Genomic DNA, 20,772 nt, shown 5'->3' on the forward strand with positions numbered 1-20,772 from the left:
CCATTTCTTTAGGAGGTGGGTCAAAAAGGATCTTGCGGTGATTTATGTCATAGAGTGTTCTGCCTATGTTTTCCTCTAAACGTTCGATAGTGTCTGGCCTTACATTTAGGTCTTTAATCCATTTTGAGCTTATTTTTGTGTATGGTGTTAAGGAGTGTTCTAATTTCATTCTTTTACATGTAGCTGTCCAGTTTTCCCAGTACCACTTATTTAAGAGGCTGTCTTTTCTCCATTGTATATTCTTGCCTCCTTTATCAAAGATAAGGTGACCATATGTGTGTGGGTTTATCTCTGCACTTTCTATCCTCTTCCATTGATCTGTATTTCTGTTATTGTGCCAGTACCATACTGTCTTGATGACTGTAGCTTTGTAGTATAGTCTGAAGTCAAGGAGTCTGATTCCTCCAGCTCCATTTTTTCTTTCTCAAGATTGCTTTGGCTATTCAGGGTCTTTTGTGTTTCCCTACAAATTCTGAAATTTTTTGTTCTAGTTGTGTGAAAAATGCCAGTGGTAGTTTGATAGGGATTGCATGAAATCTGTAGATTGCTTTGGGTAGTATAGTCATTTTCACAGTGTTGATTCTTCCAATCCAAGAACATGGTATATCTCTCCATCTATTTGTATCACCTTTAATTTCTTTCATCAGTGTCTTATAATTTTCTGCATACAGGTCTTTTGTTTCCTTAGGTAGGTGTATTCCTAGGTATTTTTTTCTTTTTGTTGCAGTGGTAAATGGGAGTGTTTTCTTAATTTCACTTTCAGATTTTTTATCATTAGTGTATAGGAATGCAAGAGATTTCTGTGCATTAATTTTGTATCCTGCTACTTTACCAAATTAATTGATGAGCTCTAGTAGTTTTCTGGTAGCATCTTTAGGATTCTCTATGTATAGTATCATGTCATCTGCAAACAGTGACAACTTTACTTCTTCTTTTCTGATTTGGATTCCTTTTATTTCTTTTTTTTCTGTGATTGCTGTGGTTAAAACTTCCAAAACTATGTTGAATAATAGTGGTGAGAGCAGGCAACCTTGTCTTGTTCTTGATCTTGGTGGAAATGGTTTCAGTTTTTCACCACTGAGAACGATGTTGGCTGTGGGTTTGTCATATATTGCCTTTATTATGTTGCAGTAAGTTCCCTCTATGCCTGCTTTCTGGAGGGTTTTTCTCATAAATGGGTGTTGAATTTTGTGGAAAGCTTTGTCTGCATCTGTTGAGATTCTCCTTTGGTTGTGTCTCATACCATTTCCAGGGTTTCTGGCTATGCTTAGCATGAATGGAGAATGTAGAAATGGATCTTTGCCATTCTGTCCTATCCAGAAATGTGTTCTATAGTTTTTCATTGTATAATTGTTGATTTGTCAGATTTTTCATCTAAATATATTTCTCCATATCTAACAAACAGATATTTTTTTATTGTAACTCATCTTGTCATCCAGCCCTTTGCTAGTACCTAATATACTCTGGACTCACAGTTATTAGTAAAAACCTTTATAGAAGAAATTAGGAACACTTACGGTGTCAGTATCAGGCTTATAATTAGACATTTTTAAGTATGGTGATGGGCAAACGGGGCCTCTTGAACCTATCTATCATTTTACCAGATTAACAAGTGCCTTCATCACATGGGTAGAAGACTATCTACATTCTGTGTTGTGTAAAGTCTAAAATTCTTAGAAGCAACAAGAAATGCCCTCACTTCCCCAAGAGGAATGGGTGGCTTCCTCCTCATTTTTCTAACGTTTTTTAAAATGTGTGCTAGAATTACATAAAATAGATTTGTGGAATCACTGACTCTCTATCTCTTTCATGCTGCTTTTGTCACTCCTATAAAACTTTTAAAGAAATTAAACTTGACAAATGTTTGTACCTTTTTGTGATGTTTGGAGCCACACTATGTGTGTCTTCTGAATCATTAGTAAGTTGAAATAGTAATATCAACCCTTTTAAGTTTCCGGCTAGAACTAATCTTCTATAATCTAAAGGTATTAGACTATCTCCATTTTCTAGGGGCTGGAGATGAAAAGCCAAGGAAAAATGAAGAGGTTTGAAAAGATATGGCATAGGAAACTAATTAAATATATGAAATAAATAGTATATGACTATTTAAAAGAAAAAAGTAAATCTGTCTATGCTGGAATAGGAAGATGACCATGATATAGTAAGTGAATAAAACAGAGTCGCCAAAGTGCATATAGAAAATGAACTTCCATATTTGTTCACATATCCACTAAGATCTAAGACAACCCCTAATGATCCTACATTGTGTTTATAATTCCCACCCCTTAGGTATGGGCTGGCCTAGTGACCTGCTTCTAACCAACAGTATATGTCTAAGACAATGGAATGTCCCCACTATGATTAAGATACAAGAAATTGTTACTTTTGTCTTGCTAGCAGACTTTCTCTATTGATTGCCCTTTAATGGCTTTGATAAAGCAAACTGCTCTATGTAGAGATGCACGTGGGAAGGAAGTCAAATAGCCTGCAAGAAACTGAATCCTGCCAATAACCACAAGAGCTTGGAAGTGGATTATTAACTCAGTTAAATTTCAGATGAGACCCCAATCCTGACCAACATCTTAATTACATTACAACCTTGTAAAAGATGATTAAACAGAGGAACCCAGTTAAGCTGTGCCTAGATCTCTGCCCAATTACAATTGTGAGATGATGAAAGTGTGTTGTTTTTAAACCACTAAGTTCGTAGTCATTTGTTATATAGTGATAGATAACGAATACACCCACCTGTTTTTTGTATTTGTATGTACAGTGGAAAAGTTGTCAATTTTTACTTTATACTTTTCTATGTGGTAAAGATTTTCATAAGAATATTACTTCTGTGTCACAGTACATTTACATATGGCCTATTCCATGTATGTGTGTATTCTCCACTTGCCTCTAATCTGCATAGCCCTGTATTGAAGCAAAACAATCTACAAATGATGCCTTAACATAGTACTGCAGAATAATGGCAAATAAATGGCGGGGGGGGGAAGAATCTAAAACAACAATTGTTTTTGCGAAGTTGTTTACATGAGAGTGTCCCTACGTTAAGTAATGGGACAACTTAGCGTGCTGACCAATCTAGAACCAAAGAGAAGATATTTATTGTTTTAATGCCTTAGGAAGCCAACAAAGAATAAAACTGGCTTAAAACAGAAAAAGCATGAAAATACATTTTGTTTGTTATACTTTATCATAGTGTTATGTCCTGGGATTGTCAAAACATTAATCATTATATGACGTCTCTAGTATGTGTATATGTGAATGTTTGTATTTTTAAATTTATTTCTTTACCATAAATAGGTAGCATTAGGCATCTGTATATCTCATAGAATCTCTTCCTCTTGTCATCAGAAATCCAAGAATAACGATTATTCTGGTATCTAATTATTTAGCGTCTTCATTTTTCCTATTACAAAAATGATATTTATTTATATCTATTGAGCAACCTATAAGGGACGGGTGATAGAAAGATGGGCTCTGCTGGGAATTGAGATTTTTTTCAAGAAATTCTTTAAATACCTTTGTTTTTCTCAAAGTGATGCGTACACTAGTAGATAGGGCAAAGACTGCCACAGTCTACCTTGATTTTAGAGGCAAAACACTGGAAATCTAATTGCATTCAGAAAAATGATGATAGGTGGGTCCCTTGAGGCTTCAGCTGGACATTTTGCTATGATGCAGCATGCGTCATTTCCAGGTAATCAGTATAAGGCACACAGGATGAAATCTTTATATGTCCTTACAGTGAAATCTCTAATTTTGTATAGGTCTTACCTCACAGCTGTGCCGTGAGTGGAACAGGAATATGTTCGAAGCTAGGGAAGGCTGTGGGTCTGGAGGAGGGAATCTTGTTTTACTACAGAGGTGATGTACAGAGTATAGGAATGTACCTTTTCCTGAACTAGAGAAGTTCTCCTTTGCTGAATCCTTATTTCTCCTTTGAGTTACTTATAAATGTCTGTATCTTTTATATTTGAAAGTGAAAGTAAGTCTACCATTGTGCCATTTCAGTAAATGTACTTTAATTACTTAAATTGCACAGCAGTATTTTTTACCAGTTTGTCTCCTTCTTTGGCACATTTACCGAAAGACATTGTAGGTTGTAGCTGAAATTCAAACTGTAAAGTCCTACATTTTAGAGACGTTTTGAAAATCAGATACAAAATGTAATGGATAAAAAAGATTCAAAGATAATCTTAGAGTAGAACCATAAATTCTTTGATTAAGTTACAGTTTCTACAAATGTGCAGTATGATCTATCCACTATGGTGCCTCCAACTTTCTCTCTCTTTTTCTTTCTCTGTCTCTCTCTCTGCCTCTTTCTGTCTCTGTATAAAAAAAACTGTGTGTGTGAGTTGGTGTTACCTATAGTGTGAGCAACGAGAGCTTATAACCTCACAGAATTTTTAGCTCTCTTCATCATATTCATAGCTCTATTACTACTAGGGCTTTGAACAGTCCTAGCCCATGTGCAATAACTATTTGTGGAATAAATGTTACAGAAATAGTTAAGTTTCTTTGAAAAAAATTTCTGTGGCCAAAATTAAAAAAAAAAAATGTTGAGTGTCTTTCCTTGGTAGCCCAAGGTAGAAGAAAATTAGAATGTTGCTAGTGTATCAAAATGTTTACGCCACCTTCCAGTTTACCCCAACTTCCATTGACTACGCTGTTATAACTCCATCCAGTGATGAATTTGCTCTCCAGATGCAAATAAAGATTTCTTGATTGTTCGTTCATGTGAGAGAATGTGTGATATGCTGGAAAGGGCATGGTTTAGTTGATTACCTGGAATTTGTCAATATTTTAGAAGAATTCTTTGATGGTTTTTTTTTTCATATTTTAAGCTGATATATATATTTTTTAACATCTTTATTGGTCTTTCATGGTTTTTGATTTTTCCTAACTTGAGGAGGCTATTGTCTAGATGTCTTTTTTCGGTGAGATTGTCCTACATGTTGTGAGATGTTTGGTGACTCAAGCCTGCCGATGTATACATCCAGATTCTAGGAGTTTCTGAGACATTTTTCAGAAGTCACACGTGTAAAATAATGTTGATGTTTGTTTGCTCATCAGTATTACATCCAATTCTGTGGTCCCCTGCAATGCTGGTGCTTTGTCTAATAAAATAGACCGTTTGTTTTATTTCTTTTTCATAAAGCAGTTATAGTTTATATGGAGTAATACATAAGCTTTTAAATAACATTTCTTTCAGGAACTCAGTAAGAGCCCACTATTGTATATGTTTAATTTTTTCCCCTCTATCACAGTCTTCTCTTTTAAACATTTATAGTTCAAAAAAGAAAAAAACATGTTGGATTAAATGGTATTTTTCCAACAGTGCCTAACATGTTTTATCAAGCAAAATGTGGATTATTAGTTCATCCAAAGCCCGTATGTATTGCTTTAATTTGTCATAAGGTTTGTGTGCAATTCCTATTAGTAATCAGCATAAAAGATTCATTAATTAGATCGGCTTCTCTAGATTTGTTAAATTTTAGCTACTTCTAGATAAATCTCAAGGTCTGACTGCTACTACAAATCTAGTTTCCCATGATGTCAGAATAATTAGCCGAGTTGGATAGAAAGTAATGTGTAAGCCTCCACTTCTATCCCAGCCTCCATAAATGAAAATGAAAGATTGGTCCATAGGATGTCATGACCAGTTCTGATGCTGAATAATATTATTCTGCTGTGGGTGGTGGAAAGTTATTTTGACATTACGGAGAACTGTTTCGTTTGTAATCTCAGGGTTTGAAAATCCTTTTAATACTTAGCAGGCCCTAAGTAAATGCTGGACACATTGATTCATGTCTTTCTGTCTTAGTTTAACACAATAAAAAATTAAATGTTTTCATTTTAGTGATGGAAGGGATATAAAAATCTATATGGTCTCTTTCTCCTATGTAGAAATAGCCTCTGTCTTTTCATAGACAAATAATATAACATTGCTTTAATGTTGAATGAAAAAGAACCAAAGTGTAATTTAAACCTAATCTGATGGTTTTAGACCCCAGCCCTCAGCAAAACTCCATCATAATGAATGATATATATAGTATTCCACGGCAGTCTTAGAAGATAAATTTATGATGATATATTAGGTTTGAAATTACTGCAGAAAATCTCTAAGATCATCCATCCCATTTGGAAATGTTTCAGGGAATCAGCTAAGGTGGAATATTGTTCTACTTTCCGGAAGACTTGTAGACATTCACAGAATAATTTAAATCTCTCTTAGAAAGTGCACAGACTCGCTTTTCATTACATATTAATATGGCCCTAATTGCTTTATAACCATTAACAATTAAATTCTATTATTTAAAGTGTGCGTGCATAAATACATGCTTAATATTTTGATTTTTTTTCCTGTGTATAAAAACACTTGCTTAAAATATTAACAAATACAATGACCCAAGCCCTTTTGAAGGCATTCTTATTTTATAATGCATTTTTGAGTATTAATTAAAGATTGTTTGCTAGTCATCCCTCGTTAGGTCACAAATTAATGGAGTTTTTCTCTGGACAAGATACTGGTTAAACTTACTCCGTATTAGAGAAATTTTATAAGCCTTTCACGTTACATGAGAATACAGCTAAATTGTAGTCTGCACGAAAACTCAGAGTAAATTCCATGGGAATTCTTTAGGTGCAAATCAGTCTCATACTAATTGTACTAACTTGGATTTGCATAATGCTTGATCATTTTCATAGCTCTTTCTTATCCCAGTTTCGCATCTGATCTTCACAATATGCCCAAGAGGGTAGTAGCATGGGTAGTATAATCTTTAATTTGTAAGCCCCCTTGTTCAGTTGCAGTCTAAGAGGAATCTGCCTAATATTGAATCCCATTTCAGAGACAAGGTTCAAGTGTACTGGCTGGACTTTTTCCTTGTATTATTCTGGTTTTATGTCACACACTCATTGGTGACTTCTGTGCTTTTGATTGTGTTCTGTGGTTATTTTTATGCCAATATCTAAATGGAGTTATGAATAAATTTTTCATTGAAGAATTTGATTTTTACATTGAAGCAAGTCTTCTCTTTAAAGAATTGTATTGAGTCATCAAGTGTCCAATTTGCTGTGAATAACAGGTATTATTATAAAATAGTAAGGCATAAATGGTAACGTCTTGGTTCTTTCCAGAGCAAGTCCTGGATTTGATTGTTTTGCTCTGTGGCTTAGCAAATTTTTTATCTTTCTGAACGTTGGTTTCTTCATCTTTAAAAAGGAGATAATGCTCATTCATGTTTTATTCAGTTCTGAGATTAAATGAGATAATGCATATAACTATGATACAGAATAAACATTAAATAAATGTTAGCCGACTCTAATCCTTCCTTTTTTAAAATTAATTAAATAATTAATTTATTTTTGGCTGCATTGGGTCTTCGTTGCTGCGCATGGGCTTTCTCTAGCTGCGGCGAGCGGGGGCTACTCTTTGTTACAGTGCGCATTGCGGTGGCTTCTCTTGTTGCAGAGCATGGGCTCTAGGCACACGGGCTTAGCTGCTCCACAGCATGTGGGATCCTCCTGGACCAGGGATCGAACCTGTGCCCCCTGCATTGGCAGGAGGATTCCTAACTACTGCACCACCAGGGAAGCCCTAATCCTTCCCTTTTTAAAATGCATTTTAACCTAGGAAGGAAGAAGTAATGTGGAATGTTGTACAGATAGAGAAAGTATTTTACACATTTTCATGTAATACAATAAAAACAAGTAACCTGCCGAGAATATGTGTACCTTTCTAATATAAATCAGTGAACAAACTTGTTTTTAATTTTTGGGCAGAATTATGAAACCAATTAGCTTTGTAATATATATTCAGCTTTAATGGGCACGTAAATAATTAATGTTATTGCCTTTGTAAATTTAGCTTTTCAGTTATAAATTAACGTAATTAAAACAGTAGTGTTTCAGTATGCATTCTAATAGCCAAATTTAAATCAAGCAATTAAACTGTAGGTTTTCCGCACCAAATGAGCTCAGCTCAAAATGAAACAGACGACAGACATAAATTTGTTTTTTCATGGTCAGGTTCATTACAACAACATGAAAGAAAATACTTGCAGTACGTGTAATCAAGTAAATTATTCTGAGCAGCACTTATATATTTTAAATTGTTTTTCTGGGTCTTCTACCTTAAATTCAGAACTTAAACACTATCGTTTCTTGTTCTCTTCCTGAGGAAATGATCTCTCCTTGTGAAGGATCACATAGGATTTCGTCAGAATGTTATTGTGCTGGTAACTACGTGCACTGATCCAAATCTCTGAAGATGATCTGCTTATGTGTAGGGACAGGACCTCAAAACCAGAGTTGAGATCATTTAAATGAAAGGTTAGCCATTTCTCGTGACTTGGACTTGAAAGGCTAGCTGTGTGAAAATTGAGATTGTGTGCAAGTGGTGATGGAGAAAAAGGGCCGAGGGGGGCATGGCTGTTCTCTAGAATCAAAATGAATGCAGAAAGGTATAAAGCAGTAGCTAGTATTCTCCCTGAGATGTGAAACAGGTGTATTTTTTTCCTCTTTGAAATCAGCTCTGTGGAGCACTATCAAACAGATTTTAATCTAAAACAATACATTTTGCGACTACATTGTTCCAAACTGAATGAGTAGAAAATGGGGCCTCCTATGTGGGAATAATTGAACTACAGACATTTTTAATCTTTGAGAAATACTGGTATGTAATTAAACACGCACTGAGTAATGATCCATATTGAACTGTTCACCACTTAGAAAAGCACTACTAAAAGTACTACAATTCTGGAACATATTAGAAGGATGTGTCCCATAAATCCCTTTTTGGGGACAGATACTGCTGCTTCTCTTTCTTGCCCACTGACATGTCTGTAAAGTGAATCCCCCTTTTAGTGACGTTGAATACGTGCAAACACGATATTTTGGCATTTTTCTTTAATTTGTTCAGTCTTTCCTAATGCATTATTTTAGTGTATCCAGTATCTTAAGGTGAAGAGACTTAAGTTATTTTTTAATAATTTTTAGAAAACATGTATCCTATTGCTTATGCTTTTGGGGGGGGCTTACAGCATGTATTTCTTAACCTTGACCTTTGATCTCTGAAGAAAGGGTTCTTGTGGGCCTACGTAGAATTGAGAGTTTTTCTGAGATATGTGATCACCCCACTTCATTTTTCTGCCCAGAATTATTTTTTGTCTTTTCAGAGTCATTGCCCATTACTTGTGGTGTCTGTCATGAATACCTAAAAGCAAATAAAGCTGGTATTACAACTAACTTAGAATACTTATCATTCTAGGAGACAGGCAGTAGCTACCTCATTAGCCTATCAGTTCACTTTGGAATAAGACTTATGGCTAGTGGTTCTAAATCTCTTTTTGTATTAGAAGCTGTAGGCCCTTTTCCTTAGGGAAAATGCAAATAACAACACATTTTTCATCAAGTGAAAGGAGTCCATGGAACCCCTAGCAGCCCATCCATGGTTTCAGTTTGAAACCTCTGAATAATGAGTTGCCAAGACTGGCAGTTCTCACTTTATTATTCTGTTCTAATTCAGTAGTTCTCTGTCAAAATATGCTTCTAAATTAGATTCTGCCATTGGTCCCTATTTGGTCATATTAATTTAAATTTGTGTAATATCCACTTTCCAAAATGTAGTCATTCTTCAAAGTTAAGCCGATTACCCCCTCTTCCATGAAGCGCTCTGTCTTCCATGTAATCTCAAGTCAACCAAAAGTAGTTAACCTTTGCCTCTGTCATGCCCACTCTTGGTCCCTCTTTATGTATTCCACTTTATGGATTATGGATGTGTCTTTTGTGCAAGTTAATATTTTCTGCCATATTATAGTGGTATTTGCACCACTATTTTTATGCCTTCCTGCCTTCCTCCCTCCCTCCTTCCTTTCCTCTTTCCCCCCCTTCCTTCCTTCCTTCCTTCTTTCCTTCCTCCCTCCCTCCCTTCCTTCCTTCCTTCCTTCCTTCCACTCCTTCCTCTCTTTTCTTTTCTTTTTCTTTTTCTTTGTGGCCGCACCATGTGGCTTGCGGGACCTTACTTCCCAGACCAGGGATTGAACCCATGCCCTTGGCAGTGAAAGCACAGAGTCCTAACCACTGGACTGCCAGGGAATTCCTTGCACCACTATTTTTCAACTTACTCTATGAAAAGAGCAAGTCCAGTTTTTCCACATATTTTTATTGATTTACATGGTGTTTATAATATTGTAGAAACAAGCACTTTTGTAAGCAAGAATAACTGAGATAAACAGGTTTGGGAACAAACATAGTTGCCTCTTGGTATGTGTACCACTCAACTGATTGGACTAGAAATGTACGAGATGTAAGAAAGTAGGCCATTAGCTTCAATTGACATGGACACTCATTATATATCTTGTAAAAAGTATGAAGAATGTCTAATTTGGTAAGTGGGTGTATTGTAGGCCACATGTTTCATTTTAATAATGTTAGTTTCAAAATTGTAACAATTACATTGTACTGTCTGCATCCCATAACATCTAATAATGTTAAAATATCTTTGTGAGGCACTTGTTGTAGGTTTTAAGAGTTTTGCTCTGGATTCAGTGGCTGAGAACTCTTGTCTCTTAATAATAATACAACTTTGGACAAGCTATTTAGCTTTTAAGGCTGAATTTTCTCAACTGTAAAATGGGGCTAATACTTGTAACCAAGTGTAGCTTTTTATGTGATTGGATGCCTTCCACATATAGCAAGCATTCAATAAATGTGATCAATTATAAATAATAATAACGAAAGTGCTTAGGTATTTACTTTTCATATACTGTCTGGAATATATCTTTATGGTATGTTCTTTTCTGTCTTTGGAACAGCCTTGTAAAACTCCTTATCTTACTTACTTTAAGGATATTGAGGCCACTGATGGGATCTTCGGCAGTGTTGAGATCCATAGGTGGAATTTCTACCAAGCCTTGTTGCCTTTCTTAAGCAAAGGTAATGCTTTTATTCAAGTTACCTTTTCCAGTGCATGAAGAGTACATGGAGAAATGGGAAACTTCAAAAATGGCTCCTCTGTACTGTTCTACTTACCTCCCTCCAATAACAGCAATAATGCTGCTAAATCCTCTGTGAGTATAGGCAACAGTGCGCTGGTAACCAGCTCTCAGAAAGGAAAACCCTTATTTTAAAGCATATGCTGGTGTTCAGAGAAAAAGTATTCCCAACCTGCCTGATTTCAAGTTACCAGCGATTGAACACCCAGCTCACAAAATTCCTGAAAATGGAACATGTGGCTCTCGCTAGCTGGCTTTGACATACCGCTGGAAAATCCTTTGATCTCATCGCTCAGAGGAGTCTTATCCCTGTAGTTGCTTGCCTTCTTGGGAAGTAAAAACTCCATTTTTTGGACACATGCTTTCTTCCCTCTTCTCCCTTCACGTCTTACCTTCTGGCTTCATCTTCTTTTCAGCCCCTGTGCAGATCTCAGTCATTCAGTTTTGTTTAGTTCTTCTCTGATTTCTCTCTAGTGGGGGTGTTACAGTAGGCACGTGGACTGGGAGGGTAGGTGGGAGCCATGCCAGCTAGAAGTCTTGCTCTCTCCTTAATTCTAAAATTAGCTTTATCTGTTTAACGCTTTCATGTAGCTTGCACAGCTCTGTGTGGTCTCATCCCAGTTGATTTTCCATTGTGATTGCTTATAATGTTCCATCCTAAAAACGTATGTCTCATCCATTCATTTGGATCTATGTGAGACTTCCTTAAGTTCCTTGAAAACATAGCATTCTCTCTTCCAGGCTCTCCTATGCAGTGTTTTCTGCCTAGAAGTATCTTCACATCTCTTTCTCTCTTCTTATGCTTTATTCAGCTATATATTCTTCAACCTCAGATGGCAGCCCCTCTTTCTCTAATACCCCAGGTGAAGGTTATCCCTCCCTGATAACCCACAGGGCCTATATTTACTCTGCTAAATCATTTATCACCCACTGTCTGACTCATTGTCAACACAGTGACACGTGTTTCAAAGGCACTCCAAATGGGGAACCTTGGTTTGGGGGAATGCCTATGGATTAGGAACTAGGAGATCTTGCATCATTTGGTACAAGTCAGATCTCTAAGATTTAGTTTTCCTCTTTACACAACATTGTGTGTGTCTATTTCTGCATTATCTGGAGCTACTAACTCCAGGGTTTTGGGGGGGGTCAGTGGCACAATGTAATATTGAACATATCCCTTTATGTCTGATTTAAGACATGAGAAGCAGTTCAGTGCCGTGGTTATGAGGGTGGCTTCTAGAGCCTAATCACCTTGATTCAAATCCAGCACTGCTACTTTGGGCAAGTTGCTTGTTTTCCCCACTTGTGAAGTGGAGGGTTATAATAGAACCTTCCTAATAAGCTAGTTAAGAAGAAGAAATGAGTCAATGCATATGAATGGGACTTTGATTTTATTATTACTTTGACTGATACTTCCTTTTTCCTATTCACAGACTTCTATAAGGCTTTATTTCTTCCCTTGCAATTGTATATAATGGCCATATTTCCACGTTAACTTATTTGTCTCAGTTCCTATCCAAAAAAAATCCAAAATATCATCTCCAACAAGAATTAAGAAAATACTTTTCACTCACCTATAATGTCTGTTCGTTACAGCACACTTTGTGTAATTCTTTCCCAGGGTTCTGGGAGACTGTACACCATTGGGTTGGTTATTAGCATCAGCATAATGAATTTCAGAAAGCATGAAGCAGTTTCTTGTTCTCCTATTTCCTCTCCAAAATGAGCTTTTTTTCATGTACATTGGCAATTTTTTTTCAAATAAGTACTCTCTCTTCCATATCCAAGATAACGTTTCAACTTATTATAATGATTTGTTCCATTCTAAGGGATAATTATAAGTAATGTTTTATTTTTAGAGTAATATCCAGTAATTTTCAGAAGCTGGAACTTGTCATAAAATCATTGAAAGATAAGTAATGTTCTTCTAGCTACTCCAGGAGAGGGGCTCAATTGATTCCAGCTCTGCTTGAGAAGTGAGTTAAGCATCCAGGTTGCCAGCTTGTATATGGGGTGAGGATAAATATATTGTGAACCGTCTTGAGATTTTGGGTGGGTGGTGGGGGCAGAATGAGAGAGAGAAAATTTAAATGAGAAAAAAGTATTAGAAAATATGATCCCAGCAAAGAGGATATATTTCCACTGTTAAAGAAAGGAAGGGAGTTAATATCCATGGAACATCTGGAACATTCCTGGACCAGTGAACCCAACTTCCTCATGAATGAGAAAAAAGAGGAGACTCCAAGTCATCCAGAAAATCTCTTTCTGAGGGTTTGTGGGGTAAAGATCATACTTTGTGTTTCCAATATGGTTAAGACCCTGAGCCCAGAAGGAACATGGCTCTTCACGGTAAAGGGAAGGCGGCCAGTATGGCTGGTGCACATTGAGTAGGTGGAAGTGTATGATCCAAGATGAGACTGGTGAAATAAGGGCCAGGTCTCAGAAAATCTTCTAAACAATGGTAAGGATTTGGTATTTTTTCCTAAGGGCAGTGGGAAGTGTTTGAAACATTTTAGGCTGAGTAATAGAAATGGTTTATCTTGAGAAGCTCATTCATACTATATGGTAGAGAATGGCTTGAGGTCAGCCAGAGATGAATTGATTAGAGACCAGGTAGAAGTCTGTTATCATCAGGCAAGTGAGAACTGTTTTTAGTGGCTTAGTCTGGAAGAGGTGTGTGGCTCATGGTAGATGGAGGGCTCTCCTTTCACGTGAGAGGCACTGTAGGTAAGCTTCTTGGTGCCAGTTTTGCTTGTTTCTTGGCAAGTTGGTGTGTTGCTATTCATGTGAAAGGACGTAGAAAGGAAAGCAACCACATTTTATCCTTTCCCAAGTGTGTATTATGTGTGTATACACCTGGGTGCATGCGTGGATGGGTAAAGTGTATAATTTGCCTTAAGTTTATTAATTAAAACTGGACGCTAGAGGTAGAAATTTCTTTAAGCTTTCCTGTGAGATTGCGAATGAGTTCAAGGATTTACCCATTTGTTTTCCTTTTTAATAAACCATTTTCTCCTCTTAGAAATTTCTCAACTTAGAACCTTCAGTAAGTGAAATGTAAAGTTAAGATAGACTTTTTTTGATTTTTACCAAATGGTTCATGTCAGTTTGTGAGCAGCACTTGGTACCAGATGGCTAAGAACTATTATCAGGCACTTCTTTAGACTTTAATGTTTTCAGAGAACCTTATGATAAGTGACTAATTTAGCTTCACATTTGCCTGGGAAGAAGGGTGAGGGAAAGATAATAGCCAGCCATCTAAGGCATGTTTATGTAATTCATAGGGCTCCATGGATTCTTAATAAATATTAAATAGTAGCTTAGCTTGCGCTGTGGTGGGAAGTACTGTGTTTGGGAAGGCTTAGGATCAGCAAACCTGTATTTCCCAGAACTTCATATTAGATTTAAGGACTTGCTACTATGATTTTTTTGTGAGTTTGTTTTGAAAATTGAAAACCGGTGTGCTAGACCTGTCACATATAGTTTTTCTCCTTTCAGTACCCATAGGTATTATTGTACCTCTTTTATATCATGGGAAACTGAGGCCAGATGAGTAGGTGAATTGCTTAAATTTGAAGAGCAGGGGTTTCGTTCAAAGGTTTGATTGACTCCATAGTCATTGTTTTGAAGTTAGATGACATCTTTCCTTTCCTGGTTTAGGTAACGAGGCTGTTTCCTTTCCTAGCCAGGTACTTTACTGGCCTGTGATGTGTATCTGTATTGTTTTATAAACTTTCTGTAATCTATTTCTTTTTTTCTTTTTAATTTACTTATTTTATTTTTGGCTGGGTTGGGTCTTCGTTGCCGTGCTTCTCATTGTGGTGGCTTCCCTTGTTGCAGAGCACGGGCTCTAGGTGCGCGGGCTCCAGTAGTGGCGCGTGGGCTCAGTAGTTGTGGCTCGTGCTCTCTAGAGTGCAGGCTCAGTATTGTGGCGCACGGGCTTAGTTGCTCCGCGACATGTGGGATCTTCCCGGACCAGGGCTTGAACCCGTGTCCCCTGCATTGGCAGGCGATTCTTAACCGCTGCACTACCAGGGAAGTCCCTGTAATCTATTTCTTGATGGGGCCAAATATGTTTCTAAATCTAATTTAATCTTTCTGGTTTCTAATGTGATTTCAATGAAAGCTTATTTCCAATGCAATGGTTTTGCAATTATAGTGGAGCCTCAGCTTATGTGCATTTAATTTACGTAAATTCAACTGTACATGCATGTCAAGTGAAGAGAGAACTATTTAAATAATGCAGAAGATTCTGTCCCCCATTTCATTCAATGAGCACATGCCCCAGAGTAAGAGGCAAGGCTTCATTCTGCTTTTTTCTCTGTCTGTTCCAGACTTTCACATTTCTTATAGGGTGAAGACTTGATCTGAGTGATAATCGATTGCTTAAAAATACTTATTTTTCACACTACCAGGCCCCTAAGATGAGTCTTCACTACACTTGTTTAACTAAACAAACAGCTGTCTGCTATAAAACTGAAAGAAATATCTTTTTCCTTTGGATTTATCTATTCATTTAACAAACATTTTATGAGAACTTATTATGTACCATCACTGTTCTAGGTACTAGGAATACTATTGGGAATACAGTGACCTACTAAAAAATTCCCTTCGCTCACAGAACTTACAGCTTAGAGGCTTTTGAAATCTGTAATTTCAGCCTCAACATGCTGCCTTTCTAAGATTTTTGTGTGTGTGTGTGTGTGTGTGTGTGTGTGTGTGTGGTACGCGGGCCTCTCACTGTTGTGGCCTCTCCCGTTGCGGAGCACAGGCTCCGGACGCGCAGGCTCAGCGGCCATGGCTCACGGGACCAGCCGCTTCGCGGCATGTGGGATCTTCGCGGACCGGGGCACGAACCCGTGTCCCCTGCATCGGCAGGCGGACTCTCAACCACTGCGCCACCAGGGAAGCCCTCTAAGATAGTTTTAGAATAACATTGGATATGCATGGTTTTCACTTGAGGAGCTGATTTGTTAAACCCGTTTGAAGACAGTGTGGCAGTTTCTTACTAAATGCACTCTTGCCTTACGATCCTGCCATCCATCGTGCCCCTCCTTGGTATTTGCCCAAAGGAGTTGAAAGCTTAAGTTCGCATGAAAACCTGCACGCAAATGTTTACAGCAGATTTACTCATAACTGCCCAAACTTGGAAGCAACCAAGATGCCCTTTAGTGGGTGACTGGATCAATAAAGTATGGTACATCCAGACAATGTAATATTACTTAGTGCTGAAAAGAAACGAGCTATCAAGCCATAAGAAGACGTGGAAAAAACTTAAATGCATATTTCTAAGTGACAGAAGCCAATTTGAAAAGGCTACATAGTGTATGAATCCAACTATATGACATTCTGGAAAAGGAAAACTTATGGAAAAAGTACAAAGATCAGTGGTTGCCAGGGGGTGGTGCGAGGGAGGGATGAATAGATAGAGAACAGGGGATTTCTAGGGCAGGAAACCATTCTGTATCATACTATTATAGTGGATACATTTGTCGAAGTCCATAAAATGTACAACTTCAAGAGTGAACCCTAAGGTACACTCTGGACTTTGGGTGATTTTGATGTGTCAGTGTAGGTTCATCAGCTGTAACCGTTATACCAGTGTGGTGCAAGATGTTGATGGTGGAGGAGGCCGTGCACGTGTGGGGCAGGGCATGTATGGGAACTCTCTATACCTTCTCTTCAATTTTGCTGTCAACCTAAAAGTGCTATAATGAAGTCTATATAAAAATAAACTCCTCCTACCCATCTCAAGCTCCCCGACACGAGGCACAACTCTTCCTGTGTCCTATATATTCTTACCAGTTTTCTGATACTAGATATAAGGCAAGTTGTAGTTTTACCAGGATCATAGAAGTATTTAAGATGCCACATGGTGTGGCTTGGTCTTGAATTATGGGAACTGAGCATTAGAGACCTGGGTTCTTATTAGCCACCGGACCCCACCCACTTCTGTGTCTCAAGCCACTCTCCTCTCATCTGCAAAATAATATAATTTAATTGGCTGATCCCTATGGCCCTCTCCAATGCTTTTCTTTGTATTCATCTCTAAATATTTCAGTATTCATCGCTAGAAGGTGACATCCTTTTTATAAATAGGACGATACCATTAGTACACTGAAGATGCTTATGGTTATTTAGTATTATCAAATATCTAGTCACTTGTAAAATTACTGATTTTATTTTTTCTTTGTAAAAAATAGATCCAATAAAGTTTGTAAATCGAGATCCAAATAAGTTCCGTCCTTTAGAATTGACTTGCATGTCTCCTAAGCCTCTTAATCCATGGGTTCCTCATCACTCTCCTTTATTTTCCTTGCACTTTACTTGTTGACGACAACAGGGCTGTTTGTCCCGTAGACAGTCCCACAGTCTGGATGTTCTTGATTGTGTCCCTGTGATGTGTATAGCAAAGTTTGTAGTCACCCATATTTCCCATAAGCTAGCAGATCGAATTCAGGTTTTTCTGTTTTGGGCTAGACCACTTCTCAAGTGAGACTATGTGCTTCCAGCACGAGGCATGTAAAATTTCTTTCTTTTGTGACCGTAACAGCCACTGATAATTATTACCGATATCTACTATTTCATTAGGGCTCACGAACTGTTGGTATTCAAATTTTGTTTTTATTTTTGCTACAAATGGAAATTTCTTTTTATCGGTATTTGATTATAGGTCACAAGGAAAGGCAGGACAAAAGCATGATTTTCTTTTATTTGCCATTTTCAAAATATTGATTTGGTTCTCTATTACCCTCCACTTGTGACCCATGGGGTCCTTTTTTTTTTTTCCTTAGTATCACTATAAATTCATAGGTTTAAATATATCTGAACTGTTTTATTCCTTTACAGTTATTATTCTCATTAATGTTCTAATTTTCCCATCTATAATTGGCGTTTCTTTTATGAGTGTTGCTGAGTTCATAGGCCATTTGCATTTAACTTCCTTTAAATTTCCTATTGATATCCCCTGCCTATTTTTCTAGACAATTATTAGTGTTTTTCTTTTCTCTCTTCGGAAGATCTTTATATATTAGGAATATTAACTCTTTGCTCTTATGAAATGAAAAGATTACCCCTAAGAGAATTCCATAAGCAGTGTAAGAATATAAATAACAAACTGGAAAAATCAGACTCTCAAAGGTTCCAGTCAACACTCTGTGATGCTGTTACTTTAATACTCTGAGCCATCTTCCCCATACGCGATATGGGAATCCTAATAACATTATCTCATTCGTTTATTGGGAGTATTTCATGAGCAAATACAAGCTCAGCACAGTGCTGCCACATACAAGCTCAATAAATAATGTCACTGAGACTCTTCTTGTTGATTACCAGTAATGATGGTAATCAGTTCTTTCGTTAATAGGATGGGTGTTGGGCTGTAATTCCCCCTCTCTTATTCGTAGATTATTTGGGTTTACCCAACACATGAGCGTGGGAGAAGACCTGGTCATTCCCTAGGCCAGGCTTTCCTTTTGACCACCACAGTGGTAGCAAAGAAATGGTGTAGCTTTGTTTGGAAATCAGCCAGCAAAGAGTGTCATAAATGATTAATTTATGTCCACAGATGGATATGTCTCTGCATTGACTCTATATTGCATTCTTACTCTGTGCCTAAGAGAAATAAACAACACCCACAATGGAGTTCATGTTCTCAACGACTTGGTCCAGTAGGCAAGACATAAATGTATTGTCACACATATTACTCTTTTTTACGATCCCAAAATCCTTTTAAGGGATGATGATCGAGGTATTATTTTATGTAATAAAATTCATAGCACCATGAATTAATAACGTACATACCTTGTATCAATTCAAATAGAGCATTAGTGTGTTAAAATTACTCCTCACCAAGAACCCGAACCCTTTGAGGTAGGTATTGTGATTTGTCTTGCAGATGAAGCGCTGAGAGGTTAAATAACATGTCCAAAGATACAGATAGTAGGTAGCTGAGCCAGGAAACAAACCTGAGCAGGGATCTAACACAGTATTACCTTTGGAGTTGATTGTATCAAGGCACAACTGTGTCCTGGTTGACAGCCTCCTTGTACACGTTTTTGCTGAGCAGCCTTCCATGGTGTTCACAGTGCTGTAATACAGTGGATCTGACATGTGTGTGACCAAGAATAGGAGGTCAGGGGCCAGTGTTCTGGGGTTGAGGCAATGCTTTTTAATACTTTTCTTTATCGTGTTACTATCTGGAGATACACGGAAAGCTGTTACTTAAAATGGCCCCTGGTAATTTTATCATTGACCCATCTAAGCATGTGGTCCAGTTGTATCTCCGGGCTAACAGATAAGGAGGGTGTGATGAGCTCAGCTGTTATCCGGGTTTAAGGCAGTACAGAACACCCACTGTTTGGATTTGAGGTCACGTGGGGTAGCATGCTGCCACTGTAAATTTTGTTAGTATCTAAGTGGGATGTTGGTCCACAGGCAAGTGTGGAAGTTTATGGGTAGTTGTGACTGAACAGGCGAATCATGCAAAGAGTGGATGTATTTAGGGATTTTATATGTATACTTGCTCTTAGACTGGGAGCAAAGATGGCTTCTCTGGCACCAAAGACCTATTTCGTAAAGCAAAGGGAGACCTGTATTTCTAGATATCTGAAAGAGCAAATGTCAGACTTGGAGGGCTAGTGGGCAGGTGCCAACGGAGAGGGGTGAGGGTGGGCATAATGTCTTCTATGAACACTAACTATTAAGAAGTACATCTTGTGAGCCACTGCTGTTACTACCTACAAACCATCAGTGTTTGACCCACTTTATGAAGTTGGAGATAAATATTTTATTAACTAGCAAAGAAGAATACAGACCAGCAGTTAGCCCCGATGCTAAGAAATTCCCTGAAATTCCATGATAATGTTTAGTGACTTTTCTTCAGACTACTTTTGGTTTCACCATTCAATTTAAAAGGCTGACCAGGTAAGGAGGTGAGGTGCTAATGCACTGGTAAGAGATCAGGTATCTAAAAGTCACTCGATGTGTTCTATACTCCTTAAAACCCAGGGCACAGATTTTATTTTGCTATTCCCTAGCAATTTTATTGTTTGGTGTCCAAACTACGGATGAATAGCAGGCAAGGTCTTCAATACGTAGCCAGCAGGGGGTGATTACAGTTACAGGGGAGCACCTAGATCCCCTAAGTATATTACATTGCATGGGCCCGACACTGTTTCAATAATGTCAACTCGTAGAAAATATAATTAATATTTTACAAATTGATTTGGTCCCCTATCTCTGCTGCTCAGGAAGCAACTGTTCCAGTATGTGGTGTGGCCTCCTCTGACTTTGGAAGAAACGTGCCCTCTCCTGTATGTGTGCTTTTGCTGTCCTCGGCAGAGACTGAGCTGGGCCAGTTTTCACAGTTACATTCTTAGGAGACTGCATTCTTCCTTTGGGGTTCAAAATGGGGCATTTCCAAGTGTCAGAACTAGGTTTAATTGGAAAGAAAATCTAGGAAAGAATCGACTGTGATTGTCAGCATGCTTGGGGAATACCACTAAGCATCAGGGTTTGTTCTGAATTTGAATCCTGTCCCTTTCTAGTTGAGTGATTTCAAGCGAATTGCTTAATCCAAATGCCAACTTCCTTATATGCAAATGGAAGTAAGGTACATATTGCAAAGCATTGCTGGCAATGAGAATGCTATGTGTGGGTATGTGAGGCGCAGCCTTGGATGCGTGTGTGGTGTATGTATAATCACAGTTCTCTTGGAAAGGTAAGTCTCTACAGCATTGCTTCTCTGATTTCCAGCAGGACCCAA

This window comes from Delphinapterus leucas, chromosome 3 (genome assembly GCF_059928025.1).
Source record: "Delphinapterus leucas isolate spDelLeu-1000000601 "Yukka" chromosome 3, BTC_Dleu_Yukka2, whole genome shotgun sequence".
Taxonomy (NCBI): domain Eukaryota; kingdom Metazoa; phylum Chordata; class Mammalia; order Artiodactyla; family Monodontidae; genus Delphinapterus; species Delphinapterus leucas.